The sequence below is a fragment of the Typopeltis vanoorti genome, chromosome 7 (assembly GCF_054136105.1).
Source record: "Typopeltis vanoorti isolate ZY-2024b chromosome 7, IOZ_Tvanoo_1.0, whole genome shotgun sequence".
NCBI classification, from domain to species: Eukaryota; Metazoa; Arthropoda; class Arachnida; order Uropygi; family Thelyphonidae; genus Typopeltis; species Typopeltis vanoorti.
In genome coordinates, this window is record NC_143555.1 from 24828682 (window position 1) to 24846651 (window position 17970).

General features: G+C 33.0%; 1 protein-coding gene across 9 annotated transcripts in view; it reads left to right on the forward strand.

Annotated features, from left to right (window-relative positions):
• The window catches only part of LOC150104529 (lachesin-like), a 1086504-nt gene that overhangs the window by 422661 nt on the left and 645873 nt on the right, over positions 1–17970 (forward strand). For 5 of the 9 annotated variants that reach the window (XM_090395729.1, XM_090395728.1, XM_090395732.1 and 2 more), the window contains one exon: positions 17042–17183. The exons of the other annotated variants lie outside the window; for them this stretch is intronic. The gene's annotated coding sequence lies outside the window, so the exon portion shown is untranslated. The remainder of the gene's footprint in view (positions 1–17041; positions 17184–17970) is intronic. 9 annotated transcript variants of the gene reach the window in all.

Sequence of the window (17970 nt, forward strand, 5' to 3'; positions counted from 1 at the left end):
TGTAATTGAGTAAATTGGAAACGCATAGTTTTCAAACAGATTAATAATTGCAGAATTTCTTATTCAGTATTAATAAACATTTGACTTTTCATGAGCTATGTAGATTGAGTTCTAGATTGGAGGGATGCAGTTACCTTTTGGTCATTCAAAGAAAGGTTTTCATTTATTTTTGAAAACATCCTCTTTGTGCAACTTAGCAGTTCTAGCATATCGCACGTGATGTGGGAATATGTTACGATTTGAGGTATTATTCTTAAGGGCATCAATGGCTCTTTATAAATATTTTGATAAAATATTTACATTATATGCACATTCAATGAACATTTAATTCATTTGTGTCATGTGTGAGGTATACATGACTTTATACTTTATTAAAATACTTTTATTTTTATTTATTATTAAAATACTCAAGTATTTTATACTTGACTTGAGTGGTCTTTACAATAATGCAAGTATTGAAGGAAATGAGAGTATTTCTAAACAGCATCAAAAATGGGAAAAATTCTTAGTTTTCGACTGTTGTAAAACATTATATAGCAGAAAGCAACTTAGAGCATCTGATTAATGCGTTAGATGTCCTAAGCCACTTTCTGCTATATAATGTTTTACAACAGTCGAAAACTAAGAATGTTTCAGTGATATTTGCTTATTGGCAAATCCCTGGTCATTCGGCAATTTAATCAGTTTTTTGTTATTGCTTTCCTTTCTTTCTTTTCTTCATCTTGAGACCGTTCAGATTGATAGTATTTCAAAAATATTGCCAGTTGTTTGCATTCAGTCTTTCAAATTTCTGTTATTTCATGTTTTTATTATTTTATTTTTAATGACAAGTCCTGTTATTATACAAATCTTTCCGGAGACGTCTCTTTCATGAAAATTAATTATGGATCAATTTCTATGAAATTGATGCACTCGAATTCAATCTCCCCATCTTTATCAAGGAAAAAATAAATAAATATTTAGTCTTCTTTGTTGTGTCTAGGGAAAAAAAAAAACATGATAAACTTTCATTCTTGGGGTGATGATATTTTGCAAAGCCAATTCAGTTAACCTTATGTTCGATTATATTCACGTTCGCCAAAGCTCCAACTAAATATTCCAATGAAACTACTTTGAAATTAAAATTGTGCAGGCCTGTAAATATCACTCGTTCCTTAAGTTATTTTTCCCTTGCAGTAAAATCTTCAATTTCTATTTATTGGAGGAAGTCCGATAATCAGCTCTTACGTTCTTCACCTTCGATTTCTTGATATTTTTAGCAATAACTATTGTCTGGCAATTAACATTTAAATGTAATTAATGCTGGCATTTACAATTAATTATATCTGGATTATTTTACACTGAAAAAAGAAGACAATTTCACAATCTATACGCTCTAAACAGAATATAGATCGTGTTTCTATTTGCAATTTATCATTCTTTGTAGTTATGCCTAAAGAGCGGCATTGCCATACAGTTCTCTGATTATTGGTTTTTAAAAGATTAATTATGAAAATATTTGAATTTCTGCGAATGTGTATAATCGGAACTTAAGTTGGACTAGCAAAAAATGTTTTGAAACAGCTGCAAACATCGCCAACAGGGTTTGCTATTGGCCACTGTCTATTTCGTCCTTGACGAAGTCAGCTGACACATGTTACACTACAGTTGATTTTAGACACGCAGCGGGAAATTCAGTGTCCCCATCTTCATCAAGGAAAAAAAATATTCTTTTTGGTTGTGTCCAGAAAAAATAAATAAATAAAATATAACATGATAAATTCTCATTTATATTTTTAATTTGTTCGATGCTGTCGTTTTGCGAATATATTATTTTCATTCCATCTCGTTTCCAGGTCAGCATATTTGTTTGCAGTGTTTTTGTACATATGATGGAGAATTGTTATTGCGTCTACGTAAAATCATGTTACTATAGCTTGCTCCATGCTACCCTGCCACAACAACAGACAGCATATGTGCCCCGCTTCATTGTTTACAATTATAATTTTCTTGCTAAGAATAAAATTCTGAAATTCTAAAATTAAGGTGTTCAAAAGCAGGGGAGATGCAAAATATAATTCTAATCATAAAATGGAATCTAATATTGCAAATGGTATTTGTATAATTGCTCAGTGATGTCGTTATCAAATAGCCATGTGCAGAAATGGGAGCAAAATCAGTTTCTCATCTAATTAAATTCTGAAGAAAAATTACTCGCATACAACAATCATTTGATCAAATCCGTTGACTAATCAAATCAAACAACTAAATGTGAGTAAAACGCAGTTGACTTTTCCCATATCACAATGAAAACATTTTTATTTATCTGCGTTTATTTTTATTTCATGCCTTTAGTAATCCAAAGTGAAACTTTTTTTTGTTCATGTTTCATCATTATGTAGCCGAATCCATTTTCTCTTACTGCTATAGTTTCGCATTCATTAACTGCATGTTTCCATCAAGTACTACCAAGGAACAGTATCCTTAATTCTATTTTGCATTCAACTTATCAGAGTTGTGACGCAATACAGATTTTTCCTGCTCTATTCACAGTTCATATTTACGCAATGCCAAATAATTGGAACCGCATTTCTACCGTCGTTCTAACTCTTTCTAATGAAAAAACAGCAATGGAATCTTTCTGAATTTTTTTCTTAGATTCTTTCTTACCATTTTAGCCTTTTCTGTTACTTTCACTTTTTTTCTAATTGGCATTGTGTACTGTCAGATGTCTTGTCTTCTCTAACAGAAATTCAGTTTTTAGGAAGAATTCATGCCATTAGCTTTCTATTCAGAAATGTGTTTTTGCAGTATTGTAATGCCCCAAGTCTTTACATCAATCTATTTTTTCCTTTGCTCCATTCTTCCAGTGTGTCTTCAAAAAAGTAATTAAATAGGTGCTTCCGCCGAAATGATTGCATTGATCCTTTGAAGTTAATCAATCTCACATTTGAAATCATTCCCTTTTTCTCGCTCTACAAAAAACTGCACACCGAAAAAATATTCCGTTCTACGTGAATTTAGTGAAATATTTAGCATTCATTCTTCATGCAGGATCCATAAATGTTAATTCGGAACTAGTAAAGTATTCTTTGTTTTAGGTGACCATTACCTGCTGTGTTCATTTTAAAATGGCAAGTTTTATTAGAGTTGTTTATTTTGGTCTCGTAATATTCCTGTTAAATATACGATGCAATTCTTATTGGTTGTGATTTATTTTCTTTGTCTTCTCTGGAATATTCTTTAATTCTAAAATAATGTCACTGAATAAGTGAGTGGAGTACTCGGTCAGCCTAAAAAGAATATCTTACAGAGACTATTCGTTGAGACTAATTGGTCTGCTTAAATAACAGTTTATTCTTGTGGAATGAATAAATGAGTTTGCTACATCACCTTTCTAATAATGCTTCCCACTGGTAAAAGCATTGGATGCATATTAGCGAGGAAGTACATTTGTGCAATTTAGTAACTGAGCTGAGGAACAAAGAGCTAATCAAAAATAAATAAATTATGATGCATAATATTTTCAAAAAATAAATTCTGCTTTATACCCAATAAACATTTATCCATGGACCCTAAGTGGCACTAATATGTCACATGCTGATTCAAATGCCCTGAACGCAATAATGTCATCTAGAATTTCTGTATTTTCATGTAATAATGAATAATAATTATAACTAACGATGTATACGAGAAGACGTCAAAAATAGAATACAGAAAAGTGCAAATCGCCTTTAACACAATGAGAAACTTATGGGTAAGTAAAGAAATACCCCTCAAGATAAAAATAAGACACTTCAGCGCAAATTTAAAGACAATTCTACAATACGGATCTGAAACCTGGAGTCCAATCAAAAATAATTTAAACTATAGGCTTACATAAATAACATATCTTAGGAAGATAATAGTAGTATACTAGCCAAACAGAATTTCAAACAAGACATGAGACACACAAATCAATCCAATGGCAAAAAACAGAATAGAAAAGTACACTTAAGTGGTTGATAGAAGTTTTTTCACTTGGCTATGCTACCAATTATATATTTGGTTTAATCCTTTATCCAAGTTTAAGCAAACAAAGTTCGCGCCTGAAGTATTTTCAGGACTGGAGCAACTCGTGGCAAAGGTGCTATAAGTTCTCATCACTTGCCTTAGTATCCCATAATGCAAAGCACATCTCCTTGTGGACATATATAATGCTATGAATTAAGGGAAGGGTCACTACCCAGAGCCGTTTCGACCTTTATTGAGGTCTCATCAGTGGAAGGAAGACCCCCAGAGGTGGTGATACTAAGGTGCAAGTAATTGAGAAGTCATATTTCGATATGCCAGTTGCCAAAAAGGTACCAAAAACTGGCATATGGAAATATGACTTCTCTATCACTTCCACCTTAGTATCACCACTTCTGGGTCTGGCTCCCACTGATGAGACCTCAATAAAGGTCGAAACCGGTCTGGGTAGTGACCCTTCCTTAATTCATAGCATTATACATGTCCGCAAGGAGATATGCTTTGTATTATAGGATACTAAGGCAAGTGATGAGAACTTATACCATCTTTGCCACTAGTTGCCCCAGTCCTGAAAATACTTCAGGCGCAAAGTTTTTTTCCTTAGACATGGATAAAAGATTGAACCAAATATATAATTGGTAAAAATTATCCTCTTCACTACAATGCTCAGCAGGGAGTGAAGAGGATAAGTAAGTATAAGTAAATACATTTAAATTTATTTTCTAATAAATTTATTAAAAAAAGTAACACTATGTATTCAAAGAGTACGGTGAAATGCATATCACGACCGTTTTGTTGAAATTATGAAACTGAAAATTAAAATAGTCAACTGTATATTTATGACAATTTATTGAAAACTGGGCATCATTTCACATACTTTAATAGGAATGAAGTGGTCAAATGTAGAAATTTTATAAATAAACAAACACAACACTTCATGTATAGGTGGTTTCACTGAGCCCAGAAACCGATAGTTTTTAAAAAGTGAGATTCTTCTAAATAATTATTTTCTTAAATAATACGGAAAAGAAGGTGCACATCTGTAATATTTGTTGCAACAGCGAATTAGATTTATGAAAATTAATAATAATGAAAAATTGTAAAGTAATTATTAATTTAAAATGAAAAAAATGACAGAGTTGTAATAATGAAAATAATACTGGATGCCTACCACAATAATAAATCTTTATGATGCTGCAGCAAAAGACGCACATAATTTTACATGAATGAACACGAACTAATAAGGCTTACAGATTTCATTTTTGTTTAGTGATATTTACAAAATGAATAACTATAAAAACATAATTGCGAACCGAAAGTAAAAACACATAAGAAAGTTTTGAAAATAATAAAAGTTGTGGCCATTTCGGATTTGAACTGCAGACTTAAATATACAAATATTTTGTAGAAAAGAGTGAAAGTCTGAAAACAAGAATCAATCTCTAGAAACTGAATGCCATTTTCTAAAGAAAAACATTCATAAACTGGGGGAAGTAAACATCTGGAAAAACTGTCTTCCAAGTTAGAAAAACAAGAACTTCTTAGCGTACTAGGGAAGTTTGTGTTTTACATGAGTATTTTCTCTTAAAGATTACAAAGAAAAATTATGGAGAGAAAAGCTGTTCTTAAAGGTAGCTAAACTAAAAAAGAAATCACTGAAAGACTGAAGAAAGAATACAGAAAATAAATACCACCAAGATAATAAAATATTTTACATACTACTTAAAATACCAAGAAATGGAAGACTATGTACGAAATAAAGATTGCAGTCAGTACGCATGTTTTTGATATTAATACCACCAATGATAAACAAGATAAAATCTTGTTTATTTTATTTATCAACAAGATAAACAAGATAAAATTTTGTTTATCTTGTTTACAAGATAAACCAAATTTTAATACTCAACACAAGCGTTCTTGTGTTGAGTATTAAAATGCGAGTATATTTTAATACTCAACACAAGAACGCTTGTACTTAGTACTGAAATTTGGAAATGCAATCTGAGAACACTCGTAAATGAATGGGAAAAAATAATAACGTTTTTTTTGCCAGAGATGTCATCAAAAGTCGTTTCCTAGAATGTTTGTTAAAAAAAATCTGTTTGTTTTGCTCTAATTCCTGAAATTAGAATCAAATCTAAACCAATTTTACTCTAGTTATTTGTATTTTATTACACAGCTTTTGTTTAACGTAATATTTGTTTCAGAGTTCATAAAAAATATTCATGTATCAAACCCTCACTCACTCACTCAATTGTTGCAAATTTGCGCTGTTTCCAAAAGTTTCTCCACCTATTATTCATTCATTGAAGTGTTTCCCATTTAGAGGAACGAATACCGTGTTCTCACATTATATCTGTTACTGTTTTCATTTGCTTCACATCAAAACAAATAAAATAACACCAGAGGGGATTAAAGCATTGATTTTCTGATGTTCCATTAAAGCAACAGTTTGGTCTCATTTTCTTTGTATCCTGCAGCATAAATGTAACAAAGTTTGAATATTATATGCCAGGTAACATGAAAAGTAATGTATTTTCTGAGAAGTCTGCGGTAAATACTTTTAAAGATCCGCTTATTTGTACTTAACCGGAATATCTAACTTTAGACTCTTTTTTTTCCCCTTCTCATTTTTCGTCTGATGGCTATTGATTAGCAAGTTTAAAAGCACTGAATAGTCATAGTCAGCAAACAAATAAAAATTCCGTTTGTAAAAGTAAGCTAGTTATTTCGGAACACCGTCGTTATACAGTAGATAAATACACTATAAAACGTATGGGCTGTTCACTAATGTTTTATACATATCTGAGTGCGGTATCAAAACGAAATTCTAACATTCAATTGAATGCAAACTTAACAATAACTTAAACATTCTACAGTAAAGTAGAACTGAAATCTACGTATATAAAACTAAACTTTTCCATTTCAATTTACAACAAGATGGGCCTATCTGTAATGACGTTAGTAGACTTTATTTTCGAACTCATGATTCTAATGTAATCTTAAGATATAAAATATTAAAGGTATATTTAGTGTGTTTTAGAATTTAATTAAATATTTAATAATATTAAATATAGAATTTTATTTTTCAAATAAAATATAAATTGCAATATTATTTTTAAGATATTAAATTACAGCGAAATTATGCATTGCATTATACACGCTTTGCATTGCATTATGGAATACATACTAAGGCAAGTGATATGAAGAAGTCATTAGCCTGTATGTATATATATATATATATATATATATATATATATATATATATATATATATATATATATATATATATATATATATATATATATATATATATATATATATATATATATATATATATATACAGTATATATATATACAACTAGCTCAGACGTGAATATATTTTAAGTAGAATAAATATCTTGATATCTTTAACATACTGTATATATAATAAACTGTAGCTATCTAACGATTTTCGAGCCTTACACCAATTATGCATCTCATTTTTCTCAATTAAACATCATATCATTCATTCGTATGTTGTTAAATGACGTTTGCTTAGTTCGCACGTCATACAGTTATATTGGTTTCTTAGCCTAACTCCTACTGGTCTTTTATTTGTTGATGATAATAGGAAGTCTAGGATGTAGTGGTCGTTATACATTAAAGAAGAACATCAGTACTTACAGAAGTTGTTTGAATAGCAAAGAAGGAATATGTTGTACACTGGATTGCATTATCCGTATTAGTTACAGTATAAGAAGCGTTCTGACTTTAGCCACATAGTTATCTGTTTGTATTTTGTTTGCATTCTCTCAATTACCCCTGATAATTCAAAAATACAAACAGAATGCCAATGCAAATGTCTGGTCAAAAAGATGACTGCCAGAATGCCGATATCTATATAGCTATTGATCATTCTAATTGGGATGATGATGATGATGATGATGACAGCCTATTTGTTTACCCAATGCAGGGTGAAGGCCTGTCCCATTGAAGGAGGTTTGGGGTCTATTACCCCCACGGTGACCCAGTCCATATTGGGAGAGTGTGTCTATACTTGTGTGAATGAATGTATGAAGGTGGAAGACAATCACAGACACCCATGCCTATGCGGGATTCGAACATGCAGCCTCTTGGCTGGAGAGTGGATACTTTAACCACTCGACTAACCAAGCCGGCCTCTAATTGGGAATCCTTAACTTACATTTTCTAGGCTTTTTTATTCCATCCAGAAATGTTAAAGTAGAGCATTAGTCGTAGCTTGTCGGTATAGACGAAGCCCTTTGGTCGGAAAGACCTGGGTTCGATTCCTGTTTATGACCTGAGGGACCTTTATCTCTCTTTCAATTAAAGGTGAGTTAGCCGATCTGATACGATGGTAGACAGTTTTTTCACCTTGAAACTCGTTTTTTTCGTCCTTCAGATTAGGCTCTTGAACACACTGATCTACAGTCAAAAATGCATGCTTAAAACAATCCCTCATTGGGAGGGCTCAGCAGGTCCTATGTGACGGATGAGGAAAATTTGGGGAATCCCACACAACAACAACAGCAACAAATGCTACAGTTTTTTCAGAATATAGAAAAATTCATAAAATTTCCGTTTTGAAAATATTACATAAATTTGTTTTTATGATTTTAATAATTTAGTTAATTAATATTCACATTCCTAAATCATAAGTTCAAATCTATAATTCATTTCTGTTCTTATTCAGCACTCTTCATTTATTTTTTGTTTGTAAAGCAAGCCTCTAGTTACTCTTAGATTATTTGGTCAGTTTGTTGTCTTTCAACCGGATATTACGTTTGGCTCAGAGATTATACTCAGGTACGACCTTATTTAATCTGTAGTCGTTTTGATGTTAAGAAGTTATCCTCAGTCGTTCATTCGACTGTAGTTCGCTGTTTAATCTTGGTAGTTCATGCGACAAATCTATCCCGGACTGAATGTAAGAAGTCAGGTAATAATCTGATAAAATGTACATTATTAGAATAGAATGGTTTTTCCAACTAATGTATCTGATTTTCTTAGGGAAATAGGTCTATTTGAAGTGCCTTTTAAACGCTCTTTTCATCCTAGAGACTATTCAAACCTAGGTCTTTCAATTCAAAGGGGGAATGTTCTTCAGACTGCACTTCCTGGACGCTGAATATGTCTACCCATCTTTAAAGTTTACTCATCTTGTAAACATCTTGCTGTGTATTTTGTTATATTTAATCACGCATGTTCTGAGTAATGAATTTCCCTTCAAGGTGAGGTGGTGATCCTCGCATTGGTCATCTCAGTAGGTTAAGCTACGGGATAAGCGTGTTCACTTCCTTTGTACCTCTCGATCTGTCGACAATCAAACATGCTATCCAAATATCACATTTCCTATACTACTTTAACAAGCTCTCTCTCTCTCTCTCTCTCTCTCTCTCTCTCTCTCTCTCTCTCTCTCTCTCTCTCTCTTGTTGTCTTTTCCTTTGTTCGAGTGTTTGAACAGTATCAAGTGAAACGAGTAACTTCCTTTGGCAAACCGGAAACAAGTACATCTTTCGTTTCCTGATTCGCCCTCAGAGAGAGAGAGAGAGAGAGAGAGAGAGAGAGAGAGAGAGAGAGAGAGAGAGAGAGAGAGAGAGAGTGTGTGTGTGTGTGACTATTTCGAGTCGTAGTCCGCTGCTTCGAAATATATTTGAGCTTTGAAGATTTTCTACTTCATCGTTATTTAAGAGTGAAAGTGACTGCCTAGCTTAGTGAATGCATCTGGACTTCCTTATTTTCTCACTTACTTATTTTCAAACACAACAAAATAAAGTCTCTGTGATAGTTAAAACCAGTTTTTAATAGTTAAGTATTCTGTTAGTTGGTCTTAACTATCACAGAGACTTTCTTTTACTATTTAAAACATAACCATGAATTTCCGTGACAAATTACGGATAGGGCAGGTCAATCCTTTCTTGGAAGTTGATAATAGAATAAGTATCACGTAGTCTTCAAATTTTCACATTGTATCCTTACATACAAGGAAGGATTCTCTCTATTATACTTTGAAAGGGCATTTTAGTGGGAGTCAATAGATCTCATTGACCCCCACTATGAACAGAGTAATTCACTCTGATGGATGGTGATACAGCAGCATGTGTTGATTGCCTTGAGGTGGAAATATCCAACTTCCATAGATTTCCAGTGACACTAACCATTTCGGCATTCAAAACGATGGTCCTTTCAAAATATGTTAATTACAAAGCCCATCCATGGTAGCTTTACTCCATACCTGCATATGCTGTGAAATTTGTCTGCTAATTGTTACTCATAATGAATTCCGTCCGTCTTTTGTTTCAGCGGAACAACGTATTATTTAAATCTGCCGAGGTGATCGCATTCTGTCTACTGACAGTAAATCTGGACGCTCACATTCTGGCGTTCTCTATACCATTAACAAATAGAGGAATGCCACACCCTTGCGACTTGACAACATTGTTACCTCATTATATATAGTATGTAATAATAATAATATATAACTAGAAACTTTGTTTTGTTATAACACTGGTTTATTTGGCCCACACAAACTTTGTTGAGTGGTCCTATCTTTAGAGTTATTTCATATTGAATCTCTAAGCCTACTTTTGAAACATTTTTAATGAACCTCTGCCATTAAATATTGACAAAAGAATCCAGAATTTAATAAATTACCAATCTTTTTGATTATTATTTAATATATTTCACAATATTACGTATGAAACTAGTATTTTAGAGAAAAAATTTGCACTCGAAATTTTTAGATTTACAGATAATTATAGTATCATTATATTAATATCCTAACATATTATGATATTAATATGAAGAAAAATTTAATATCATTTTTAAGTTGTCTTCTACCACTCTAAGCAGATTTAATATTTTACAACTAATTAGATGCGTTCATTTTCAAAGAAAAAGAAAAATAACTGATAGTCCTGATATATTTTATTATGGATACTACAACAGAAATTAGTAAAAGCGATAAATTATAATAGATCCATCAAAAAATCACAAAATATTTTCAAAATATAGAGATCTGTTTTAAAATAATGACTAAATTGCGTGTCTGGTTGGAAGAGTGGTTAATGTATCCTTTCGAGAATTGGCTGTGGGTTCGAATCCCTTCTGTGATTGTCTTTAGGTGAATTTTATGCATGAGGCAAATTCTCCGCTTATTAACGGACTAAAGGGACTTGAAAAAGTTTCGGAACATGTAACGACTGAAAATAATACGTAGCATAGTGTAAGTCAGGATTGACTTCTCTTTCATTTTGGAAACATTTGTAGCTACTGAATGGTATATACACTGACTTGTGTTGACATTTACTAATTCGCGTACCACTGGCAAAACATTTGTTTTAACGTTAGCGTTGATATAATTTATTATTCTGAATTGAAATATGTTCTGTGTTCTTAAGCATTTAAGTTCGGAAATCAATAAAAACTGTTTTCTGAACTTTTCTTTTAATATATAAAACTTTCATTTAATCGCCTCTGCGATCTGGTTAAAAAACAAGTCTTGAAAAACTGACGTTTTTACAGTATGAGAATAACAGTATTCTCATACTGTTATTAAAAATATCTGGTAATCTTCTTTCCCTTGTGATTTTAAATTAGTTGTTACAAAACAGCAACAAGAACCCTATAGGATTGAAATTGAGTTTTATGAGCTAAATTTCTTTTTCTTTCCTCTCACATACCTTGAGGGAAAGAAGAATCGAGTGCCTTGTCTGAATGTATAACTTCTTTCTAATCATAATCAATAATGGCAACGACGTCAACATAGTTCCCAACCTTTTCCCGCTTGTGTACCCCTTTTAAACCCATTTCTATAAATTGTACCCCTTGTTTTTAAAATAGCTGTTTCTAAATACTGACATTTATTGTTCCATAACTAACCTTTTTGCATTTTGTTTATTTTACTTGTTTTTCCGCCATTACTGAACCAGCACGTACCCCCCGGGGGGGGGGGTATGCGTACCACCGGTTGGGAACCGATGGTCTAGACAGACAGATTGCAGCCAGTATAGAGAAAAATATACTAGCAGCTACTGTGTCATTAGCAGAAATTACAAATAACTGTGGGCCAGTAACTATTACTTCTTTATGACTATTTTACTAATTATTATACTTTTTATTTATTCATTATATGTTCGTCAATATTATATTATTTTTATTTGAATCTCGCTATATTTTTTGCTTCCCCATCTATGGTAATTTTCTTATTTATCGCAATCCTCTAAATCCAAATTCATTAACACATTACATATTTATTTCTACTGTTTCGAACATTTTAAAAACAATTATTATTTAAAAACAAAATGTTCTGGCTGGACGTTAAATAAACCACGATAAGTTATTGATTTTGTTAGGACCAGTTTCGCAACGAACAAAAATGTACTTATTTCGAGTGTACTGTTATTAATACAATCTCGCTTATTTCTTTTATGGGTTTATGACGAACTAGTCTTTCTTCTTTGTAATACTAGTCTTCCTTTACCTATCTGTGCCATTCCTATTATGGCTTGCATTTTAATAAATCCTGTAACGCCTTTTATTCCACAAAGGGAAAACGAGGCACGTTAGCCCTAATTAACTAAGTTTCTGAAGGCCTGTAAGCACCCAGTCCTCTGCAGTCACTGACAGCTGTCCTAAAGCTCTGAATGGTTTCGTAGGCATCCTGAAGGAGAATAAGGTAGATAACTTACGTCATCCATCAGACACACATAATATACAACTCGAGAAAATCGACACTTTGTTGAATTTTTTACCGATGTAAAGACATCAGCTAATTAAGGAACAGGCTGAAAAAAGGACCTAGCTCGGCAAACTAGAATTAACTTTATTATGATTGTTCTTCGAGCAGTCTTGTGTAATAAAAGCAGATACTAGTTCCACATAACTACAGCTTCTTCTTCTTCTTCTTCTTCCATTCGGAAGAAGAAGAAGAAGAAGCCTAGTGGCCTATTACGGAGATATCCTTAGCCCTCTAAACCGTACCCGTCCCGAGGATAAGGTGGCTAGCCCTGTGCCTCCCGGTGTGTCCTATGTCTGTAGATCCGTGTGTTCAGGGGCCGGTTTGCCTGCTTGCAGGAGGAAAAACCCCAGATAAACTGGGGAGAAAAACCTTGCAGTCCATGCCCAAGACTAGCTAACTTGGCTAGGTCTGAGAAAGATCCTTAAGCTCCTCACGTCAGCGACGGGAATCGAATCAAGGATACTCCTTTCCCAGGCATATGGTTGCGAAGCGAATAGCCATTCGGCTAACCGCGCGGACAACTACAACTTACATAAACTAATATTTTACTCATGGTGTGATGATGGTTAATCATATTATAAAAACTGTAATTTTTCCACACCTGAAAGATTAGTTGTTGTTTATTTTATTTTCCCGAAACAAACAAATTGTATTTTTGATAGTTGAGAACACAAGCGATCAATAAGACATAATACACGTATTGCTCACCCTTAGTTGCGTTTTTTCATACATAATTCATACTAATAGCAGTAGCCTTTCTTGTTAGATTTATGTTTATTAATTCTGCAGGAAATTACTACTGACTTACCCATATTTACTTATAATTTGTTAAACTAAATATAAAATAACATAATGCATATTACAGACATCTCCATGGATATTACAGACATGCTCTCCCCCCCCTCGAAGTATATAGGAAAGGATAAACTCGAGCTGCAAACGTCCCTCTTTGTCAACTCAAAAATCTAGCCAGAATAACATATTATATATATGGATGTCACTGTTCTGCTCTCTCTATATACCTTCACTGAGATCAAAAGATATCCTATGTTGAATTATTAAAGTAATAATACATGCAAATTGTGCTTACAGATGCTAGAAGAAGCGAGCGCAATAAAATTTGAACAGAAACATTTGCATCTTACAGCAGTTTCGAAATACTGTACTTTACGGAGTGAAGATGAACAAAATGCCATAAGCTGTAACGAAAAGGAAATATCAAATGGATCTGCTCACTTCTATCACTGCTTTATGTTTTACGATATATACATAGTTTCCACCAAAGAATGCCAGTATTTCAAAGTCAAATATTTATTGAGGAAAATATTAAGCGGAGAAATAACGACGAATGACAATTGGAGTTTAAAGATTTTATAGGGAGTAAACAAGTTATGCTAGGCATGCATTCAATCCGGAAATCAGTTCTTGTGATGCGTCCTTTAGCATGTGCGGATCAGTCACTCGATGTGTGTATTTTATCTGACCTAATCCATGCGAGAGAAAGATCCACGGATGAAAGATGAGACTACTACAGAATTGCTCCTCTGCTGCCGCCAATTATCTATTCGTGAAATAAGAATTCACAGCATGTTGAATTCGTAAAATAACAATTCACATGATTCCAACTAGATGAAGAATGATATATGAGGGCATCCTTCAGGGTGTGCAAAAGAGACATTAAAAAATAAATAAATTATTTTCTTCCCTGCAAAGAACGTATGTAAGTGCTTCTGTGTTCGTAACTGCACATCACATATTCCCTATGAGGGTAGAAGAATCTACTTCATGATCCTGACAGCCATATTAGTGGTTTCGGTTAGTTAGATCGTTATAATATAGAACAGTCACTTTTACTCACATAAGTACTGACCTGATTTACAGTGTTCATTGGATAATCTACATCATTCGGGTATGACTCGTAACTAAAATTAGATATTGATTTATTAACAAGTATTAAGAATCATTCTTTCCCCCACATCGGTAGTTTTATCTTATCAATAAAGCTCCAATATTTTACAGTCTGCGTTGATTCATTACTTCAGATACCTTAATATGAATTTTTTTTATTTTAAAAATGTTATCAGTAAAGTAAATTCTCACCAAAACATTGAAAGTCTTAGTACTTTAAAATATCTCATTCCTTATTAATAGATTATTAAAATATGCATAAACATAAAATGTTTTGGCAGAAAAGCAATTTGGTAAAAGCTTGGATGAACAGGTATTCCTTAGCAGACTTTGGCTGGAAGGAAAAGGTATAAACCAGTGGATTTTCTAGAAAAGCTTTAAAGATACGTTCAAACATTTTATCGCTGATGCGGACTGACATATGCTAGGTAATAAGCAAGCATCCCAACGGGTATCCTGTTTTCAAAAACCGATTTCAAGTGATCGTAACAGCCTTGAGGCAACTCAGAAGAAAACCTAATTGAAATGAAGAACAATGAAACTATAACCTAAATTTCTTTGAAATAATACTAACCTTTTTTACAGCTTAACTTTTACAATAAATATGGACAGCAAGTGCTTTTATTGGATTTTTTTCAGAATTAATTTCTTCCTTATGGAAATGGGGAAAGCGGATCAATACAGGTGAGAAATCTCCATCTGACATAAAAAATGATAAATTATTGTTCAACAAATAGAAGATAAGTGGTAGGGAAAACATTAAGTGTCTTCAAGAAAAAAGAAGTATTGGAAATCTTTCTTTCTCGTTTCCAATATTGTCAAAAATAGCGCAAGTCCAACATAAGATACATATTGGAAATGTTTGTCTTTTAATGGCTTCCGAAGATTGAAAAAAAAAAAAAAAAATCCGACACACCTCCAACACCGACTGTGTTGGTCAGATCGACTGTACGCATACGTGGTGCAAGGGACTGCAAAGATATTTGAAGAGAGTAGGAGGATTTAGAAACTGACAGAATTTCAGATAGGCGTGTTGGAAATTCGGTAAGATGTACTTAACATTATAATGCAATTGATTTTCTTAATTGAACTACTGGCGATATTTTTCCGAAAATCTATAAGATTGCGAAAGCATATTTTTTGTTCTGAAGTTCTCAAAGAAAACTTCAGATAGTGATTGAAGAATTTTTATACAGTGATGGGAATTACAAAAACCTCAAGAAATCCAAAATGAGGTTCTTCAGTGCATTCAATGTCTTGGTATAACTTACAAAATGTGTCTCTTATATACACGTACAAACCAAACGAGGGCCTGTCATAATTGAACTGCAACTATTGCCTCTTACAGAATAGTAGAAACATGTTTATGGATTCGTATACCCTTGGATAGAATGTCTGAAATCCCTTAGCGTATATTCGACTAGTCTTTTCTTAAATATTTTGTATTAACTCCGTGAGACTAGTCCTTCGCGTAACATCGGAATAAAGGCCAGTGTCATAGCAGTTAAATCCTGAGTTTGTTCTGAGAAAACAAACAGGATGAATAGGGGATTGTTTCGTGTGATTTTTTCATGAACCCGAAGCTTACTACCCTCAAGTTCGAGACAGGTCATCTGCTTGATAACCTTTTATCGTGCTGCTTGGTCCTAGCAGAGCGACCGAAGACAACATAATTTTCTTGTATTAACGAAAATTGAAACAAAGATAAGCGATTACATAGTTTTTTCATGAACCCGAAGCTTATTACTCTCACGTTCGAGACAAGTCATCTGCTTGATAACCTTTTATCGTGTTGCTTGGTCCTAGCAGAGCGATTGAAGAAAACATAATTTTCTTGAATTAACGAAAATTGAAACAATGATAAGCGATTACATCAAGTGAAATATTGTGAACCTACCTGCCAAGGTATGTACATGCATGGCCTGACTTATATCTTGCTTCGCCAAGAATCCAAGAATATGTTTCCAGATTTTATGATTTGTTTTTCCTTTGGTTCGGAGGTAGGTAGCAAAGTTTAAATGGGTATATCCTGGCTTTCATTTGCATGTGTGCTCTGTCTAGTTTATCTGTTTTTCATGAAGATTAACACTATCTCACTTTTATTTTCGTCGACATTATAAAGGTTACAGCCAAATGACATTTTGTTTAGTACTTAAAATCATCTTTTGTGTGTGTCTTTCTCTTAATAATGCTCTATTTACAGTCTGAGATTTTTCTTGTTCACTTATATGTTTATACCTTTCTTGAACGTCATTTTCTCTCTCTCTCTCTCTCTCTCTCTCTCTCTCTCTTTATGGACTATACCGTTTTTAATTCAGAATGTTTTTATTAACATCTAAAATTGTCATGACCTGCCGTTGTTTGGTAAACAGCAACTTTTGTTTTTCTTTTGATCTCCAGAGACGAAGAGCCATAGAAGATGTCGTTTCGTAATAAGATTTCGTTAAGCTTCTGTAAAAGAAACACGACAAGAAACATGTAATTTATTAAGAAAATACTTCGTTCCTCAAAAGCGCACTTAGTTTAAATTTCAAATCTCGAGGTAAGTTTGCTGATTTTCTTCGTTTTTGTGCTGAGGCAAACTTTAACGTTATTTATTTAATTTCTCTGGGGAGTTTATATTTAATTGCACTCATATAAAACTGCAGACGACATTTGCGTTAATATATAATCAACGCTAAATAATTTGTTGTTTATTGCTTTAACTAATTAACTTTTATTAAAACGAGTGATGGTGTCAAATTTGTTGGCTTTTCAGAGTAGTCACAGAGCTGTTTTCAGTTGCATATTTTAATTAATTTATTTAAATAGCTTTCGATGTACTGAGAACAGTCAAGTCTGTTCGTTTACTAATTTTCCAAATTAGAATATAGCCTTGCTCGTGAGAAGCAAACAAATTTTCGTTGCAGTGATGATTTAGTTTTGGCAACACACACATACACACTTGACGTATTGCATTCCTATCACTTTTACCGCTGTCATATTATTTATGTGGATCGAGTTGTTGTGATTCACAATAATAATGAAGTGCAGAAATGATGAAATATTATTCTAAGTATTTTCCTTAATACATTTCTGCAGGCGCTTATTGACAAATTAGCTTAACGAACGAAAAATATGTCATCATTCTTCAATTTTGTCACTAAACCTATACTTTCAAATACTGCTTTCTGTGGTTTTGGCAAGATGCCTAATGATTGTTAATTTTGCGTTGTGCATATAGAAATTGTCCTACCGATAATACACACACACAGAGAGACAAGAGTTTTCGCTAACTAAATGTATGATATTTCTTTTTTTTTCTTTCTCATATAGAAACGATGTTTCTC